Source organism: Coloeus monedula (assembly GCF_965178545.1).
Source record: "Coloeus monedula genome assembly, chromosome: 4".
In the NCBI taxonomy this organism is placed as follows: Eukaryota; Metazoa; Chordata; class Aves; order Passeriformes; family Corvidae; genus Coloeus; species Coloeus monedula.
Genome location: NC_138784.1, coordinates 40,780,809 through 40,788,651, shown reverse-complemented (window position 1 = coordinate 40,788,651; position 7,843 = coordinate 40,780,809).

The window sequence follows — 7,843 nt, the reverse complement described above, 5'->3', positions numbered from 1 at the left end:
GAAGTTTCAGATTATCCTTAAAAGACCTTTAGTCAAGGCTAGGAATAGCTGTCTTGAAATATACTTATTTGTATAGTCAGTCATTTTATGTCAAAGTAGTTTGATATGCCTTTCTCATGAAATACTGGTAAAATACCTGCAAATATGCCTATGTGTACACTAATATGCATTTAAATATGGAAGGCAAGTTACCCTTGGTTACTAATAACTACATAGTACATCTCTGAATGACGCAGTAACTAAAGTAAATTGCTCAGTACTATTTATATGCTAAATTTAAACTTCTCAACACAGAAGTAACTATGTTTGTGTAAAGATAAGTGAATCAAACCTTGGGCAACTCTGATCTAACCCATAGATGTCAGTTTTAGGTTAAAGTCAGGTTCAGATAACATGAGGGAATCTGGACATTTGACTATTTGCAATATTACTTTCAAATGGTTTGCTTTGATGTATTTCAAGAAGAGTAGCATTCCTTGAAATAGGAAATAAAAGAAAAATCAGTCAAAATCTTATTAACTGAATATGCAATTTTGTGCAAAGCTGTCTTTCTTCTCCTAGCTCAAGACCAAACTGCTAGTCATTTCTCTCAGACTGATTTAACAGTCACTTAAATCAAAAAGTTTTTACTGATTTTTTTGTTTACCTGGTTTGGTTGCCCATTGGCTTTTTAAGCAATGTTTTTAGAATATATTTGCAGCAGGAGAAGAGGTTTCAGTGCATCAGAAGCTGCAGCACCTTCAACTGGATGACAAGGACATGAACAGGAGACTGTCATCTGTCAGTGTCTAACTGACATTCATGGAACATTAATGGATAGGAGTCATAACAGTTGTCCTCGGCAAATAACAAGTAAACATCCTGTATAATTACTATTCAGCCTAACACTGTTCAGAGATTCAGTGGGTAGAAGAATTTTTTCGTTATTTTTCCTTAGGGTATCATTTGTTTAATTTTTTATTAGACACACGACACACCGTAATTGTGAAGATCAACATAATTGCTCTAGCTGGAAAGTTTAGATAATTGGTAGGATTCTGTTATCTCTTCATGTCCAGTGAAGTTATACATGCCTTTGCTAAGGGAGAAGGTACATGATAACCCCAGGACATCTTAGGTTGGGCCTGATTAAATCTCTGGATAAAGTCTATCTCTCCCTAGGTATTTTGTTTAAAGATTGATAGTTGTTTTAAAGTATCGGCTCTTCACCTTACTCACGCAGTTACACATAGACAACCCCCTGAAGTTCATGGGTGCCCTAAAAATGGTCTTTTTCAGTGGCCAGTCAAAATCATGGGTTGAAATTCCACAGGGATTAAAGGCCATGGCAAAAGCTAATTTATTTTCATTCCAAGTCTCAGGCATATTTCTTCAACCTTCCCTTACCCAGGATAAGCCCACAGAATAATGCACATAATATTTGTTCTAAAATCTCTTTCAAACAATTTCTCTCTGGGACAGAAGATGGAGAAATGAATAATATCAGGAAGATGCTAGCTATGTTACTTAATATGATTCTGGAAGAAAGACCAGTCTCACATCAGTGAATTGGTATAAACTGAACAGTATGGGTTTCTGAACTTGCAGTATACTTCTAAATATTTCATGAAGTCAAATATTTTCTTATTTAAAATACTGTTTCTTGGGTGGTGGTTTGTTGGTTTGGGGTTTTGGGGGGGGGGGTTTGTTTGGTTTTCTTTGTTTGCTTTATTTATAAGTATAAATCAGAAAGCAGCAGCCTGTAACAAATTAATATCTCACTTCAATAATACATATAAAATATGTATAATATAATGTTTAAATAATGTTATGGTTAAATGTACTTTTAAAGAGAATAATAAAGGAATCATCAAAGAGATAAAAATCTAGCATGCATATTAAAAAAAAAATTATAGCAAAACATTATTCAAGTTTCAGTCTACAGGTTTGGAAGTACTCTTATGAATTATAAGGACTGTATGACAATTTTCTAGCAAGCCTGGATACCCAGGTACACATAGTTTTGTTGATAGTGTTATGATTCAGAAATAAAACATAATTTCTTCTTTAGGTAAGAGCACAAAAATTTCGGAACATCTGCAATTTCTAAGTCTCTAAGATTTCCTGTCATCCTCCACTAGAGAGGGCTTTTCTTCTCTGGCTTCTCCTAAGGCCTATAATTTTTTAAAATTTTATAGTAAATTTTCCATGTTTCTTTTAAAGAGTTTGCCTAATTTTATTGCAACAAACTTGACTCTACCTAGTAATGCCAGGTGGTACCCTTTGAAATGATACTATCTCTAATATATCCAAATTTCTGATGGAATGTAAGAACCATTCTGATGTCAGCATGTATCGTTGTTACTGTAAAATGTTGTTCCAAATTTGACAAAGTTGTAAGAACTAGAATTTCAGCTGTGTGTACTTGAGGGCTTCTGGAGGCAGTGACTGCTGTTTGTTTTGAGTTGGAAGCAAAATTCCCTCAAAATGTCATCTGCCCTGACTATTGTTCTAGTTGCTGGCTGGAATGCTCGTGGGATTACATCACATCAAGTATATGATTTATCGCAAAGGTAGGTGGGCTTTCTTGTAACTTCTATTCTTAGCAGCAGGCAGTCAAAATGTGTGAGGATGGAATATAGGGAACTTCTTCTACCTATTCCTGTTTAAAAGGGAAGCTTAAAAGTAAATATTAGTAACATGAGACAGCACAGGCATTAATACTCTGATTCAGTCTGATTGCAGAAGGATAATCTGAAGTACAGCAGTCAGTGGGGGAAAACATGAGACTAGACAAAAAGTGGCCAGGGAAACAAAAGGAGATGGCAATAGAAGAATTATGGTCTGTGGACAGTAAACATTCTAGTTTGGAAAAGAATGCCAAATACTTTGTGGGTTGAGAAAAACATGTTCCAATTTGCTGATCAGCAAGTAATTTTATTCAAACAAAGAAGTAAACAAAACTCCCCTCTGCAATTTATAATCTGGAGAAATAAAAATGAGAGGCCAGCATTCAGTAATTGTTTCTCTTAATGCTACTTCAGGGACTCCAGTCCTACTCTTCCAGTCACATGGGCGCCCTCACCAACACCTAGGGGACACAATGATTAAAGGCAAGGAAAAGAACTGTGCTTATTAATCATGGCTTTTTAATTGATAAAAAGAGGAAAAGACAAATTAAAAACAGAGCACAAACAAAAGGAATGGCTATTTCATTTTAATTATTTTTATTTATCATTTTGTGGAAAGGCTTTAAGAAAGACTTTCCTGTGTCACTCTGTGTGGTCTAACCATATGGAGAATATCTACTTCCTAGTAGGAACAAGTCTTTTCTTAACATAAGTAACACAGATAGCTTATAGGTGGATCAACAATTCCAGCTAAGGATTGATCAGACCTGTATAACATATCACAGACAACCAAACCTATAGGGTTATAGATTATCTGGATAGAAGGGCTATAAAGATGATCAGGGGTTGGAGCACCTCTTCTATGGGGACAGGCTGAGAGACCTGAGGCTGTTCAGCCTCAAGAGAAGGGTCCAGGGAGACTTTAGAGCAGCCTTTTAGTATCTAACAGGGGCTACAAGAGAGATGGAGAGGGACTTTTTACTAGGGCAGGCAGGGATAAGACAAAGGGGAATGGCTTCATACTAAAAGAAAATAGGTTTAGGTTAGATATTATGAAGGAATTGTTTGCTGTCTGCATGGTGAGGCACTGGAACAGGTTGCCCAGAGAAATTGTGGCAGCCCCATTCCTGGAGGTGTTCTAGGCCAGTTTGGATGAGACTCTGAGAAACCTGGTCTAGTGCAAGGTGTCCCTGCCCATGGCAGCAGGGTTGCAATGAGCTGACCTTTACAATCACTTCCAACCCAAACCATTCTATGTTATCAATCGAATTTTCTGGCAAATTTTTGTCTTTCATGGGACAATGCCCATCAATGACAATGTCATAATATTACAGAAATATTCATGAAAAGAAAATTGGTGTTCCCAAGTGGTTTATTTGCAACATTTTTGCTTCACCATTCGTTTTCATTTCTCTCTATTTCCTAATTTATATAAGCCAACAGGCACACCATGAAGATCATTGTAAGCTTGAGAATGGGAACAAATGCTGTCTTTGGCTACTTGTTTTACAATCTCATTTTTTTTATAACTTCAAAAAAGAAGCACATCAGGTCAGAACCAGCCTACAGGCTGATTATCCTCATCTACCACTGATACGCTCTTGTCATGTGCTAGTAATACATCATGACTCTTGTTTCTGAAGAGAATATCTTTTAGTTTGTCTGTTTTAAAGCCTAGAAACTTTCTGATACTCAACTCTGTCATAAGGTTTATTTTCTTGAAAATAAAGTTCTTTCAGCCTTCTAAGACAGGCCTTGCTCTTTCTAGTGCCATTCAATGGTGATCTAACTCTTCGTCAGTTGTTTTTTTACTTACTTGCTTTTACATTTTATTAATAAGTAAACAAATTTCAAAATATAATTAGATTCCTACAAAGCGCAAAGGTTTTTATTCACTTTCCACCTGGCAGCATAAAAGGAAATAGTGCTAAAAATTGAAGAATGGTAAATTTTTGTCTCAATTCTTCAAAAAATATGTTTACCAGTTTACAGATAACGGATTTTTTTTTTTAACCCCTGAAACAGATCACTAATTAACAAAGGATGAGGAATTTGTTTACTTATCCAGAATATTTCCTAGTGGAAAGTAGTTCTTCCAAAATTCAACCCATAAATACATATTTTTATGTTCTCCAATCACCACTGGCATAATCACAGGTAACTTTTCAATTTGAGAAGAAGACTCTGTCAGGGTCGGAAGGATTTAACATTACTATTTGTCTAAGAACCATAGTTGAACCAATATTGGTATTTTTTCCTACACTTTTTTATCAGAAAATATCTGCTAAGTCACATGCAAAATGCATCATTCATCCTTCAGCAGCTGGTACCCTGACAGCAAAAATGACTTGTAATGCTCCAAGTGGCTCAGGTCAAACAGGACATGGTCCATGAAATTATTTCAACTTGTTGACTATTGGGAATCTGTAGAAGTCCAAGTTATTTATAAAATGCAGTTTGAAGAGAAAAAATAATCTGATACAAAAGGTTTTATTAGAAGCATTATGTTTACATTTACACAGCCAACTCAAATAGCTCACTGTTTAGAGTCTCTGCTGAATCTTTCATTCTTTTAAAGCAGCTGAGAATGGCTAAATGCAGTCTCGCTTTTCTAGCTCTGTCTTTTTTTGGATGTAGTCCTAGGTCAGACCTCTCATCTGATTTTGTAATCTGACCGGAAACTGCATTGAATTCCCAGTTAGTGTTGAAGAGCCCTCTCTTGAACATTTAGCATTAACATTAAACATTTCCCATCCATTGCTTCATCTAAAATATGGCCTCTGAGAAATTTAGCTACACATCCTAGGAGCAGGGAAAGAAACAGCAAAGCACAAGCTTGTTAATAGCATTTCTTAGCTGCTGAAGCTTTACTCTTAAAGCAGTCAGGTTTTCATAGACTTCACTGTAAGGTAATTTTTCTCCATGCCTGGTCAGTGTCTTTCTGCAGTGACTTTGTCAGATTGTGGTGGTGTAACTGGGAAAATTGGTTTTGATCCCTTTGTCCTCCAAACACTATCACATGACTATGGCTGGCCCTCATAACCTGGCTGCCACACAGTCTGACTCCTGTGTCATATTTCCAGTGATGTGTAACAGCTCATTCCCTCATTATAGCAAACTCTTCATCAGATCTCTGCAGAAAAGCTCTTGTTCCAAGAGGAATCAGGCAAGACTTGAGGGACAGTGTCTGTGTTGGTGCCAGTGTGTTTATGACAGTTGGCAGTACTCTTCTAAGAAGTCCTGTGGTGCCTGTCCAGTACGAGGCAGATTCCTTGAGATATCCACATACTATGCTTTTCCCGGAGATAAAACAAGAAGAGCCATAACACAATGGGATAGTCTTCAGATTCCACTCTTGACATTTGAGATATTTGCACAAGTTTTCCTCAAATGTGTGCTCACTTCCAGCATTTGCAGTGAGGGAAAAAAAAAGAGAGAAAAGAAAAAAACCAGCACTGTAAATGCCATGACACAGAAAATGTTCAAAAATTCACGTTGCAGTGGGAATTTCATCCATTCAAGTAGCATATAAGAAGGCATTTATGTAAAGTTAACTTCTCATCCTCCAGCTTTAGGAACTACATAGCACATAATGTAAAGATTTAATTACCTTTAGTTTTCCACCAGTCTAGGCCTTATCATAATTTTTGAGTTTCTTCAAATGTTGGCAGATGAAAGTGGGATATGATAATCTAGATGTAAAAGGATTGTGCCCTTTAAAAGTAGCATAGTCACAGAAAACCTGTCTCTTAGATTGCTTTAAGAAACACTGCTGAATCTGACCCAGTACCTTTCATAATACTAATAAAATATATGTAATGTATATAATAAAATTTATGTTTACAGCCTGGAGAGATAGGATTGGATATAATGGTCATTTATCACACAGGTGAAAGGTCCCCTCTGTCAATGCTAATGAAGTGTTGAAAACTTCCAGTTTGGTGTGTGTGTACCTCAAAATTATTTGTAAACCCCCAGATCAGTGTGACTCACTGCAATATTTGAGATTTTCTCCTTCATAGGGACATTTCCAGTTCTTTTTGACTCCCTTTCCTCTGTCCACAGGTCCTTGGAGTATCATCCCTCTCACCACTTATTCATAGTGCTGCAATGTAAAATGAATTAATTTTTTAGTTCCAAAAGCATTCTATTTCAAAGCTCTAACATCTTTTCTCCTTCATGGATGTGTCCACACACTATCACAGTCCTGGGCTGAACCCCAGAATAGGAGTGCAGGCTTTACCTCATGGATGAATTCAGACTAGTATCTGGGGAAGTCCATCTGGCTGCAAGTGGAAGTGGGTATGGCTGCTTGCCCTGGGATCTCCAGGATGAGAAGGCAGCCATGAACTCTTCTGGGAGCTTCCCAGGAGTCCAGAAACAGAAAATCTACCAGGAAAGTGCTGAACTAATGAACGACTTAGACTTTGTGGTTTCCTGGCTGATGCAACTCCTGACCATTGATTGACGGCTTGATGCTTGTCACCTAGTCAACTCTGCTACTGCTGTAATTCTTCTGGTACAACAAATCTGTCCCAGGCCACATACCTACACATGCCTTGTCATGCTTAAGTCCCCTCTTCGAAGTCATTCCCACTTCGTCACCATACTGTCTCACAGCTGCTTTGCCGTTTATGTTCATTAGACCTTGCCAGAGATGAGCAGCACATGCAGTACAGATTCAAGGAACTGTGAAATTCAAATAGTAGGAAAAGAAGCTAGGTCCAAGTAGAAGGTTCAGTCTTAAAGACCCCAGGGAATGCTCACTTTCAGTCAGGATGCTCACTAGATGTCACTGTTCTCCAGAAATAAACCTGTGAGCACTTTTTTCTGGCTGAAATATACTGGGCCTTTAACCAAGCGCAGCAAGTCATATTTTCAGAAACTGAGCTCATCTAAAAAACTTCCGTAGTTCAGCAAAAGGTTCTCCAAACTCCTTACTTCACTTGCACTGTCTGATTTTCCACTCACTAATCTCAGCGTAAACCAAGAACAACTTATTTTAAATTTGAGTAAGTGGTCCTGGTTCCCGGCAATAGAGGAATCCTTACATTTTTCAGTCTTTTATCTAACCATACTTTATAATATATGACTTTAGAAATGGAGTGATCTCAAAATGAACAATGCAGCCTTTTACACTGCATGGCTGCATGTGTTCTTAACATTTTTTCACTCTGCAGATCAAGAAAATATTTTTGATTACACTTTTCTCCAAGTACTTCATTCTGGGCACT